The sequence below is a fragment of the Dipodomys merriami genome, unplaced genomic scaffold (assembly GCF_024711535.1).
Source record: "Dipodomys merriami isolate MVZ:Mamm:240054 unplaced genomic scaffold, mDipMer1.0.p SCAF_8, whole genome shotgun sequence".
NCBI lineage: Eukaryota > Metazoa > Chordata > Mammalia > Rodentia > Heteromyidae > Dipodomys > Dipodomys merriami.
Genome location: NW_027206401.1, coordinates 3396087 through 3409585, shown reverse-complemented (window position 1 = coordinate 3409585; position 13499 = coordinate 3396087). Strand labels below are relative to the sequence as shown.

The 13499-nt window shown below is 39.3% G+C and overlaps 1 protein-coding gene across 6 annotated transcripts in view; it reads left to right on the top strand.

The window, feature by feature from the left end:
• Positions 1–13499, top strand: part of Qki (QKI, KH domain containing RNA binding) — a 133597-nt gene that overhangs the window by 45009 nt on the left and 75089 nt on the right. The window lies entirely within an intron of this gene.

The following is a 13499-nucleotide window of genomic DNA, read 5'->3' as shown; positions in this document are numbered from 1 at the left end:
ATGTTAACTTACCTCGGGAATACACTTGTAAACATAATTTGCAAATTAGAGAATCACGTATCTATAAAAACATGCAACCCAAAGTTTGAAAAATCTCAGTGTTTCCTCTTCTTGTTTTTGATTGTGCTAAGAATGGAACCATTACGCATGATAGAAGAGCATTCCCAACCCTTTCCTAAAAAATTCCTAAGACAGTGTCTCACATCCCTGGTCCTTTATGGAAATATTCCCTAAGTGTCTTGCTTCAGCAAAAATGGTCCTTTTGATGTAATTTAAGTGAAATGGGTCAGATGAGTGACTGGATTCATGGCAAGTCATTGAGACAAAAGATGTGGAAATCTGTTAAAATGAAAGTTAACCATATGAGACTGGTTCCAACATTTTGTCTTGATTATAACAAGTATAAAACACGCTGATTCTATTGTCTAGTTTAGTCTCCTGCCATTTCTTGTTAAATCAGCAAATGTTGAGCCTAGCTATTTTAACAATAGTTTTGAGAAGAGTTTATTATTTATCTAGCTCTCTCTAGTAATATTGTAAGATAGAATATTTCCTATTTAGGTTTATAAAATGACTTTTTAAAAATACCCACACTTTGATTGTGAAGTAATAAAATTATTTGGGGGAAGAGTTATTTTTTTTTTAAATACATAGATTCAAACTTACAGGAGCTCTCAAATATACTGTGTCATTCAGGTGGAGTTCCTGGAATGAACATGAAACCCAAAGATATCCAGACACCATTCATTGTGCTTTTGTTCAGAGCTTCCCACGAGCTGAGGCTAAGCTGAGTGCATTTCAGCTTTTTTGTTCCCTGCAGACAAAATGATTTAATAGATACGAAGTTGAAATTGAAAAGTCTCCAATAATACTAATTTTCTTTAGTCATATTATAATTTAGACTTTTCAGTTGAATTTACAAAGTATTTTTATGGGAATATGTGAGTTCTTACACTAGTTTTATTTTGATTTTTAAATCTCATCTTACGGTATTCTTCTCAAAAAAGTACTGCCATTTTTGAACTTAGGATGGCAGTGACTGGGGACATTGCATGCAGTCTTGATAAGTGAAATCTGTCTTTATGACAATATTCATGTATATCCATTAGTGAAGTAATACCTCAGTTAGGTACGAAAATACCTTTTTCTTTGTCCTGAGCCTTGTAGTCATGGCCCTCTGCTCCCTTCAAGCAGCCACACATATGCACAGGCAAGTTTTGGAGCTTAAATATGTTTAGACATAATACATAGAGAATTTTCTGTAGTCCTGGACAGAAGAAAGGAATAATAAAGAATGAGCTCTGATCATAAAATGTTTAAGTTTAAATCTTCTTTCTACATTAGATAAGCTTTGTGTGACCTTGGACTAAAATGTAACCTCCTAATGATGTGTGATGTGGGAGTAGTAATTATCACTTAATCTCTCCTAATGAATATGAGAGTCACATGAATTGTAAAGAACTTAGAACAGGCTTTATCACCTAGTAAGTGATCAATTAATACTCATGATAATTTTTAATGTATTTTGTTTGAAACAATAGGCTAGGTACAATATTTTATTTTTAGACTCTTACATTGTATTATGAGAAAGATGACAACTTTTTCAGCTTTGAGAATGAACTTACTATCGGTGTCCTACATAATTGTAGCCTTTCTGGTTTGTTTCTACAATGACTGCTATTTCCAAATTTTGTTTTGACCATTTGTTCTTAACCACAAATAGAAATAGTTCACATATTTTATTTTCTACTATTGTCTACTGAAATAAAATCTTACAAATGATAATGTAATAAAACAAATTAGCAAATTAAAAGACCAGAATAAAATTCAGCTAGAGATTACATGTTTATTTTTATTAGATGCTATAAATGAACATGTTTTGGTGAAAGATGTTAACTTGGATGGCTTCTGTATGGTTGTTATTATCCTTTGTGAATTTTGAGAATTTGTATATAAATATACTAGTTCTGTAGAATATAATAAATTATTAACTCGTCATGGTTTATGCTGAAATTATTCAGATTTTAAGTGTGAATAATAAAGTCATTTGGTACTTTGCTGTTTGTATTTTGGCAAAGAACATGACAAGCAGATAAGTACTGAAAGAGGTAGAAAGGCTGATAGAATTGTATCTTAAGTTACAAAGGAAAACAAAAAGCTATTTGACTTTAAGCCTTTCCTACCTACTTACCGATACATGTTAAAACTATAAAACCAGAAGAATTTACTGATTGCTTCTTTTTTTTTTTTTTTTTTTTTTTTTTTTTTGTCGGCCGTGGGGCTTGAACTCTGGGCCTGGGCGCTGTCCCTCAGCTCTTCAGCTCAAGGCGAGCGCTCTATCACTTGATCTACAGCACCACTTCCGGTTTTCTGGTGGTTTATTGGAGATAGGAGTCTCCCGGTCTCTCCTGCCCGGGCTGGCTTTGAACCGCGATCCTCAGATCTCAGCCTCCTGAGTAGCTAGGATTACAGGCGTGAGCCACCAGCGCCCGGCCTGATTGCTTCTTTTACTTTTAACAAAAGTGTGATGGAAATGCTTTCGCTAGTCTGAGTCTTTTAATGAAGCATAGACTATGTTTTATGGCGTTTTTGCTGTTTGTTAAGCACCTTGTACAGAGTAGGCACTAGACACAGTGCTGTATTTAAAAAATAGTGACAGATAATAAATGACAGAGAGATGTTCCTCTTCCTTCCTGGCTCCCCTGAAAAGAGTTTTTGCAAATGAAAAAAATTGTAAGTCCCTCAGTTTTGGGGCCTGAACTCTGGGCCTGGGCACTGTCCCTCAGCTCTTCAGCTCAAGGCTAGCACTCTACCACTTGAGCCACAGCACAGCTTCTGGCTTTTTCTGCTTATGTGGTGCTATGGAATCGAACCGAGGGCCTCATGCATGCAAGGCAAGCGCTCTACCTGAGCCACCTTCCCAGCCCAATTTTTAATTCTTTTGAGAGAATTAATATTTCACTTTATTTCTCATTCTTTTGATTTGATATTACATCTTTATTGATGGGTATAAAAGCAGTTTTCCTCCAAAATTTCTATTCCACTGTGGAATCTGTAGATAGGAACTACCTTTGAAGACATGAAAAGTTGTGAGAGGACTTTTAATAATGATTAAGAACTTCTTGTCTGTACCGGTACATAAAGCTGTGTCCATCTGTATCTGTCAGTGTCTTTGGCAGTAGGGAATTGCTAGAAAACATTTTGCTAGTGAAAATGAGCTATTTTTTTTTTGATAATTCTATGGTGCACACTTTGTCAAACACTATTCTAAATAGCTCATCTATGTTTGTTTAGATTAATTTGAGTTTTATGAAATCTGTTTTGTAGGTGAGGAAACTGAGGCTGGGGGAGGTTGTGTGCTTTGAAGAGATGCATGCCCAAGAGTCACAGTCAGGATTTGAACCTCATGCCGGTGCTCTGCTCTGTCCTTTGGTGTAGTGCCTTCTAATTGTTACAGCTATTTCTAAGAGCGATTAACAACTTAAGAATAAATACTAGAACAACTTGAATGTTGTGAAGCACTGAGGCCACAGTTGGAGGTATGGCTCAGTTAGTAGGGCACCTGCCAAGGAGCCTACATTGTCACAGAGCTAATTCAAATCCTGGTCTGAGATGAAAAATAAAATGAGAGAGAACATTGAGGTTAATAGCAATATATTCTGTAAACTTAAGTTTTTATTTTGTCCTCAAAATAAAAAAAATTCAAATTTGCTTTAAAATTCTGTTTTAAACATAGGATGCAAACCAAAGTGCTTTTTTCTGCTGTCTAACAACATTGAGTGTATTGCTATGGTGGGGATTTCTCTTTACACATTCCAACCCCAGCCCAGTACTCAGCTTTTCAGGAGATGCTTCTCTGGATGTCATACTCACTTTCCTGTGAACACTTGTCATCAAGCATCCAGATGCTGTCTATAAGGACAAAGTAGCAGATCCTAGAGGTTGTGGCACTTAGTTTCACTTCAGAAGCTGTTTGCAGCCCTCAGTTGTGACCTATGTTTCTGACGCATCAACTTCGAATTTCTTTTCCACCAAGACTGTCCTTAAGTTTGCTTTATTTGCTAAAGTAGGCTCAATAGAAGTTAGGAAACCACTTTTACCATGTTTATTAATTAATTATGACGGATACTAAATATACCTGGAAGAATAGCCAGAAGAAGAAGTGCCAAGAGGAAGGCATGGGGAGTGCTTACAAAGCTTCCCATTACCTCTGCGAAGTGCCACCTCTGGTGCTTCAGTTCTTTGAACTGTTGGGTTTTTGTGGAGGCTTCTCTGAGGAGTGATGATTGGTGACCCATTCAACCCTCCCCTTCCCTGCCCTCCCTTTCCTGGAGGAAAAGAAGTCTCGTGTGCAATCTTTGGATTGCAGCCATTTAAGAACATTTCAAATGGATCTGTTTATTAAATTCAATGTAGGTTTGTTTTTACTGGAAATATTCAAGTTATTTGTCTATTAATCTGGGGTATTGTGTCTGGGGTATCCTTACATGAAAAACAGAATCAAATCATTCACTTTGTTGTTGGTTCCATCAGCATAGATTCCATAGTCGTGTGTGTGTGTGTGTGTGTGTGTGTGTGTGTGTGTGTGTGTGTGTGTGTGTGTGTGTGTGTGTGTGTGTGTGTGTGTGTGTGTGTGTGTGTGTGTGTGTGTGTCCGCCCGTGCCTACCTGCCCGCCCACCTCAGCATAGATTCCATAGTCTGTGTGTATGTGTGTGTGTGTGTGTGTGTGTGTGTCCGTCCCCGCCCGTGCCTGCCTGCCCACCCACCTCAGCATAGATTCCATAGTCGTGTGTGTGTGTGTGTGTGTGTGTGTGTGTGTGTGTGTGTGTGTCCCCGCCTGTGCCTGCCTGCCCGCCCACCTCAGCATAGATTCCATAGTCGTGTGTGTGTGTGTGTGTGTGTGTGTGTGTGTGTGTGTGTGTGTGTGTGTGTGTGTGTGTGTGTGTGTGTGTGTGTGTGTGTGTGTGTGTGTGTGTGTGTGTGTGTGTGTGTGTGTGTGTGTGTGTGTGTGTGTCCCCGCCCGTGCCTGCCTGCCCGCCCACCCCACCACTGGGGCTTGAGGTCTTGCCCAGCAGTGTTTGTTGCTCACAGCTGGTGCTCCAAGTTTCAATTATGATATTAGTTCCCTAGCAGCCACCCCCCACTCGGAAGCTAACTAAGAACTCTTAGGTGTTGGTTAGGTTATTATTCCAAAGAGACTTATTTAGGAACTCTGTTGCCAAAAAACAAATACCAAATGCACACATATTTGCACATAAAAAATTAATGATCTTATTTTACAGGTTGAATATCCTTTATTTGAAATACTTGGGGACTAAAAGTGGTTTTGGTTATGGTTTTCTGTTGTTTTTTGGAATATTTGAGTATGTATAATGAGGTACCTTGGGGATGGGACCCAGGTCCAAATAAGAAATTAATTTGTTTTATATATATACATATATATATATTGCACAAAACCTGAAGGTTAATAATATACGACTTTCTGTTGTACAGCTGGTTTCTATCTAACTTGTTGTATGAGGTCATTTGTACAGTTTGACACTTGTGGCATCATGTAACTCTAAATGTTTGGATTTGGGGAGTATTTTGTGATTTTCAAATAAGTATCTTCAGCTTTATTATTCACTTGATTTTCAGGAATCATTTCTGAGAGGTCCCTAAGTCTGGAGTGGATTACAGATGCTAGAGATGTCATTTTAGGGACAGAAAGTAATTATTTGTGGCTTTTTTTAGAATTTGTGGAAGACTAACTCTACCACATTGAAGACTGTAGGGGGAAATGTGTTTATGTTAGAAGGAATGGCCTATGCTTAGAAACAAGGTAGCTGTCCATTGTCTCTCAGGTACCCATTAAATAGAATGGTGTTTCTTATCTAAACTAGACACTTTATAACTGAAGTTGGTAAGTTTATATTTTGTGAGTCTGATGATAAATGATATTTCTTGGAAACAGCATTTACAGATTACAGATTTGTCTTAACTAGTTTACTTATTCATTAGTGATTCTGGAGACCTTCCCCGAGGAGATTTAGCCCACTACTTCTTGAGCCAGGCTGACAGCCTGTTTGTCCTTTAGTTATTTTTCGGGAAGGATCTTGTGTTTTGTTGGGGCTTTATTGTTTTTGTTGGTGGTGGGCCTCCAACTGTGATCTTTCTTCGTGTGGTCTCCTATGTAGCTGGGATCATAGTTGTGAATCACCTGCCCACCTTATTGGTTATTGATTGAGGTGGGGACTCACTAACATTTTTTTCACTGGGCTGACATCAACTCACAATACTCCAGATCTCTGCCTTCCTAGAAGCAAGATTCTAGAGGTGATCTATGGAAACGTCCCCATTGCTTTATCTCTTATGCATGAAATATATCTAAATTACCTTTTTTTTTAGTAATGCTTTTGTTTGAATTGGAAAGTATCCAAAAGGTCTAAAACAATAATAAATTTATCTGTGGAAATTGCCCTTCTCCATCACTTTGAGATGACTTCTAAATTGTTCTTTATGCACCTATATACAATGTTTTACAGAAAATAAATTTATCAATGCAACTTTTTAAAAGCCTATTCTGGGGCTTGAATTCAAGGTCTGTTTGCTGTTCTTGAGCTTTGTGCTCAAAGCTAGGCTTTACCATTTGACCCACAGCTTTTTTGGTGATTAATTGACTGGACTTTTCTGTCCAGGCTAGCTTTGAACTGCAATTCTAGATCCATGCAATTCTAGAATATCCATGCTACTTTTATAATGTCCCTTCTTGCAACTCTATTATTTCATTTCAGTTCAGTTCATCATCTTGTTGAGCTGTATGTTGTTGTAAGACTGCTGGGGGGGGGGGGGGAGGGGAATAGGGAAGCACTCCTAAGAAGGTGTGCTGGTGTTATTAAGCACACAGTGTGTGTCTGGCCCTCTGCTAATTTTCCTTTATATATATATATATATATATATATATACACACACACACACACACACACACATACGTACACACATATGTATGTATATATGTACTTATATACACACATAATACTTTAAAAGAAATAAATAAATGGTTTTTTGTGGTTGCCATACACAAGCTTTGATAGCTGGTGGAATAGCATTAGATACAAATGTAATTCCAGATACCTTGTTCTATTGATCTTGTTGAATATTTGGCTTTCAGTAAGAGTTTAGCATAGTACCCTTTCCTTTTCCTTTTCCTTTTCCTTTCCCCTTTTCCCTTTTCCCTTTCCCTTTCCCCCTTTCCTTTCCTTTCCTTTCCCTTTCCCTTTCCCTTTCCCTTTCCCTTTCCCTTTCCCTTTCCCTTTCCCTTTCCTTTTCCTTTTTTTCTTTTTTTGTCAGTCATGGGGCTTAAACTCTGGGCCTGAGTGCTGTCCCTCAGCTCTTCAGCTCAAGGCTAGAGCTCTACCACTTGAGCCAGAGCGCCACTTCCCGTTTTCTGGTGGTTTATTGGAGATAAGAGCTTCATGGATTTCCATGCCCAGGCTGGCTTTGAACCGTGATCCTCAGATCTCAGCTTCCTGAGTATCTAGGATGACAGTTGTGAGCCACCGGCGCCCAGCTTAGTTTCTTTTTTACATTTTGAGTTTTTCATCATATTGAATGAAGTTTTAAACAACAAAGGACCAGTAGTCTAAATGGACTATCATTTTCCTAGCCAGCAGCAGAACTGCCTGTCTTCCTTCATGCTTTCTCTCACTCCTGGTCTTCCCTGTCACTTCCTGCTGCATGCCAGATTATTTGAAGAGCAACTTTCACACATGTAGTTCCAACTGCAAACCTCTTACTAGGTTAGCTATAAAATTAGAAGGCTCCTTAATAATAACATTTTATCTCAGAAAATTCTGTCTCCAAATATATATATCCCATGTTCATAATTCCCCTTAGGACCCATAAGCTATATTTTTAAAAAAAATGTTTTGAATTAGCATCCAGATGATCAGTAAGTGTATATTGTAATTGATTAGTAGTTCTCAGCTACTACCCCACATCATGTTTTGCTCTTGCTGTTTATTTATGAAGGCCTGGTAATTTGTTCTAAAGAGTTACTGTGTAATTGTAATTCACTGGTTATGTTTCTATGGTAGTAGTTAATATTTGTCTGTTACTTATATTTTCTTGCAAATTGGAAGTTGAAGGGTTTAATCTGATTCATATATACTCCTTTCCCTCATTTCTGTTCATTTGTTTTGAAATGATGTATTCCTCAGAACACGGTAGAACACATTTTTAAAACAATCAAACATGTAGCAGCTGTTACTGAATTTGTTTCTAGAAGTCCTTCACAGATGAGTTTTTGTTTTCTTTTGAGTATCATCCATGCATCTAAGCATTTTTGATGTATTCCAGTTTATTTCTTACATCCTACTTTTAAGAAGATTTTTGGCTAGTTGCGTAACTTCAGGCTGATTCCTAAGTTTTTTTGATGAAGATCCTACACTTACTACTGTGATAGGATAGTCTTCATCCTGTCAGATTTCTTCCCAAATTTGGCTTAGTGAGTTTTAAACATAATTTGTTGATTTTTAGAGAAAGTAATATTGAGACTTCGAGCTCTCTTGCTAGTAGTACATTTATGAACATTTTCAGGACAAAGCTAGGAAATGCATGCATGCAAATACCATACATGAGAACACACATAAATATACTTTCACAAGATTATTCACATTCAAATTTAAGACTACAGTGTCCTTTTTAAATAGGTACTGTATCTGTGGGTCTATTTTGCCCAACACATTCTGATTGGCTGATAATGACAAAAATATTTGATTGCCTTACTTAATATGTACAAAACATTCTCAAAATAATAACAAAACTACTACCAAACAATATAGTTACTGAAGCTTAGATAGTTCTAGGGTTCCTCATCAGAACCACAGAACATAAAAATCACTCAGCTTTTAGCAGAATGGTTCACCATGAATTAATAGTTGCAGAGGAGAGAAGCTCATTTCATGTTCGGCTGGGCATTAAGATTTGACTAATCAGAGGAAGTGGTGTTTTTCACCATCATACTTGTCCCTTCCCGGCTTTCTAATTAATTAGTAACTTCTGACAAGAGTAGGATCTATACAGATTTTTCTCTTGCAGTGTTGATCTTACAAATTATTTACTAATGAGTACTTCTAAATCTGCTTGAATAGTTGTATTTAGCTGTGGAGCCATGAGTTATGGTAGGTGTGTAATTAAAATTTATGCTGAAAGACCCCCGACTTCGGGTGTCCCCCATATCAGGACCTCCCTGCCCCAAGCACCAGTCAGACGACACCAGATGCAAAAGGCAAGAGGGTTTTATTTGGGCATGCCCAGGTTCCCAGGTGCACGTGACCTCGAGATCCGCAAGGTTCGGGTCAGTGGCTGGGAACCTCGAGCAGTCCCGGGGATGGTCCTTTTATGGGACCCCTCTGTCCGTTACAGGAGTGCCCGCGCTTTTTCAGCCAGTAAATTTAAAGTATTACAACCTGGTCTGCACGCAGGCAGCCAATCCTTTTAAAACAAATCATGTGTTTTGGCCAATCACTGTTCGAGGGGGTCCCTCGGTGTACGTGCCGAGTTGTGTGTCTCCGGCCCTTGGTATGAGGAAGTGACCTTTGTCCGAGTCGACGCCTAATCGTTCGCTCACACCAGGGGGCTGACTGCGGGGTGGGGTTAGTTAGTAGGGTGTGGGCTTATTGATTAACTGGTGAGGTTAGTTATCAAAAGGGGGAATATGGGGGTAATATAATTTTCTTAGCAAAGCATGTTACAGAAGCCAGAAATAGCGTGGTTAGATACAAAACTCTGTTCCCCTAAAAAAAAGGAGGCTCAGGGCCTGGTTGGTTAGGGAGGGGGTCTTTCATTCCCCCATTTCTTTTGTTAGTGCCTCTAACCTTAGAGGTTTTGTCCTTTTTTTTTTTATTTTAACTACCAGTTCCCTGTTGTCTGAGGGCTTGATATTGTTGGGTCAAAACTAGGGCCTGTACTACCGATAGGCAGTCTTTTACAAATTGTATCAAGCGGTTCACAATGCAAGGGCCTAAGGTAAGGATTAGCATCAGTAGTATAAGTGGTCCCATCAAGGAGGATAATAGGGTAGTGAACCAGGAGACTTGTTCCATAATCCTTCATACCATCTCTGTTGGGACTCAAATTCCCGCTTTCTTTTATCTAGCCTCTCTTTGAGTTTGTCTAGGGTCTCGATTATTACTCCTGTTTTGTTAGCGTAAAAACAACACTCTTCTTTTAAGGCTGCACATAGGCCCCCTTCCTTTAGAAAAAGCAAGTCTAACCCCCTTCGATTTTGGAGGACTACCTCAGCTAAGAAGCTTACGGAGTCTGTCAACGCCCGGACAGACTTTTCTAGGGTCTTTAAGTCTTTATTTACAGCCTGATGTAGGAGCATGTATTGATCTGCCTTCATCAGGGCTGTGGTTCCTGTGGCGATTCCGGCCATTATTCCTCCAAGGCCCAAAAGAACAGCTAGGGAGAGAGTTACAGGTTCTCTGTTGTCCCTGTATACAGGGTTCTCGAAATACTGGAGGACAAATTCATCGGGATGGTAGGTGATGGGGAGCCAAATTTGCACTAGTACACAATAATCCCTAGTTGGGTTAAAAACGGCTGTTGACACACACGGGGTAATTCCAGTGTTACAAGCCCAATTTTCCTTTGGCTTGCAGAACCTTTATCTTAGAACAGCCTTAAGGCACCACTGTGATGCAGAAGCTTGCTAGATTTTAAGGCTAAGAGTATTACCTCCATTGATAACACACTCAGGTTATTACCATATCAGAGCCAAACTAGGCTGTGACCATAGAGTGGATTTCCAGTCATTATGCACTGAAGTGCCTAAGACAAGCAAGCCAGTGATATCCTTGTCCCCAATATCCACTGTGGGAAGAGAGGGTTTCTGGATATCACCCAAAAGAATGTCCCACAAGATCTTAGATTTAGCAGCAGTCAACCAGGAAGCAGACTCAGGTGATGGAATCAAGCAGGAGTTCCTCCAAGTGACTGTCAGGCCGTCGTTGAACTTTACCCATTAAGGTATGCAGCAGCAGCAGCAACCGTAGCAGCAGCAGCAGCAACCGTAACAGCAGCAGCAGCAGCAACAGCAGGATCTCTCAGTGGCTCCAAGGGACTGTCACACCTCATGCTCGGCTGTAAATTCCTACACAGACTGGTTAAGGATACATTGCATAGGCTTGGCAGGCTTTGATCCTGTTGGTTTTTAAGATCTTTTAAACAATAGTTGAGGACAATTTACCAAAATCACAACTTTTTACTAACCAGATATTTTAGTAAATAGACAAAGAAGGCTTAGTCTTGTAACCATCTCTGACAAATGCAGTCTCCACACCTTGCACACCTACAAGAGTTAACACTATTTTTTATGCCCTTTTTTAAAATTATTTTATCTATTTTGCCTCATTTTTCCAAAACTGACTCTGGACCCTTGATCTTAAAATGGGGGTAGAAGGGCGAAGGTCCATCTTCTGTAACTTCTTCAAGCTGACTTTAGGGGCGTTGATCTTACCTAGCCAGGAGCCTATAACCTTAGCCTATTTTACAAAGAGGCCATCAGGGTTAGATGTCATTAAGAACAATATTTAACTTTTGACAACTGCACAGACCTTTTCTCCAGCTATAGCAGTGTAGCTTGTTTAGCACTCTGGTTTGTAAAAGCATCTTTCTGGATGACTTAGGAATGTGATCTCTAGTGACCCTAACACAATGCCTGAGTTACCTTTGCAGGCCTTTAGACAGATATCAATAGAAACACACTCTCAGGTTTACAAACTTTTTCCTGAGAAGATGAATTTCATGTAACTGGTGTCAGCTCAATATTACTGCCAATTAGAGCTTTTGGCACATAAAGGGGTTAAGATTTAAACTACCCCCCATATTTTATAACATTAGCTTTTTTTACTATCACAGAGGACTGGCAAGTTCCTGTCCCTTACAAGGTAGTCATGAACATTAGGCATGCTTCCAAACTATCTTCCTATGACCTCCCGGCTCTGATCAGTTTTGAAGGGCCACGCACAAATGACTCTAGGATCTGACATTTCTGCCATCCAAGCAGTGGCTTACTGCCTCTGGATGTTCCTCCATTGTTTTTGTCCCAGGAGTGTCTTCTCTACACTGGATAAATGCCTCATTGGCATTTTCCTTAGCTGGTTGCTGGACTTGAACTCGGGGCCTGAGCACTGTCCCTCAGCTCTACAGCTCAAGGCTAGCACTCTGCCACTTTGAGTCCCAGACTCGGGGCTTGAATGCTGTCCCTTAACTCTTCAGTCCAGGGCTAGTACTCTGCCACTGTGAGTCCCAAAGCATCTCTGCTTGCTCTTTCAGCACTCTGCTGGCTGAGTAGAGGTGACAGTCTCACAGGGACCTTTTTCTGCCCGGGCTGGCTTTGAACCAGTTTGCAGATCAATGAGTCTTATAAAAGGCCACTTTATTCCAATTGAAAGCAACAAGGTGGTCAACATAGAAGTAGCTTTTAAGCATGCTCTTACCTGAAACTTATTAAGAGTCAAAGTTATATCTGACAAACTGTAGGAATCCTCTGTGCTTTGCTCTGGACTTTGCTGGAAACTTGAAAAACCTATAAGAGCAAACTAGAATAGCAATTATTTTGGTAATCCTAATTTTTCCTTTGTGCACATTGAGGCCAATGTCAAGAACAATTTTACATTTAAACTTTATATCCAAAAATCCATTCCCTATTTTTTTTTTAACCTCTTATTAACCACCTTTAATATTTTATACTTTAGTTATTATTTGCGTTTTGAAAAGATCCCTTGAAATCTTGAGGCCAAGTGTCACTCATTGCCTCTTGGCTTCTTGTTTTAAAACAGACATACATTAAGATTTTTAAACTCAGATGACAATTTTTCCTTAATGAGAAAATAACAATCATCATAACTGAACCAAAAAGTTAGACTTAGTGTCTTTATGACTTTTAAAAACATCCTAATTGTAAACATTAAAAGCAAGTCACATTATACAAATAACTTTTTAACCCTCTTTTTAAGGCCTTCCTAATTTTAATGTTAACACATCCAAGGGGAAGTTTTAGCAATACTAATCAGATCATCACATCACTCATTTTAATCATGTTTTCAGTGGCTATCCACAGGGAAAAGAGACAGAACAACGATGGGCCACTTGGCCCCTCCTATGGAATAGGCAGGCACACACCCAATCCGACTCTTTAGGGTTAGATGAACTGCGTTTGTGCCAGCTTGCCTCACCATGGGTGGACTCCTCCCAGGGCCTGTCCCACCATGCATGACCAGCTGAACTGCACTTCTGCTTGTTCACCCCTTACCCCTAAAGATAGGTCTTCTGTTGGCTTCTAAGTTTTTCCCCCTGTCTCTTCTCTTGGTTCTCGAATGAAATACAGTTTTAGACAGACAGAACAGGTAACATCTTTGACAGTGTTAAACTAACTTTTACATTTAAATTTCTAATATTTATCCCCAAATTTTAGCCAAGGGAATTAAATGCCAAACTGCCAATGCATTTT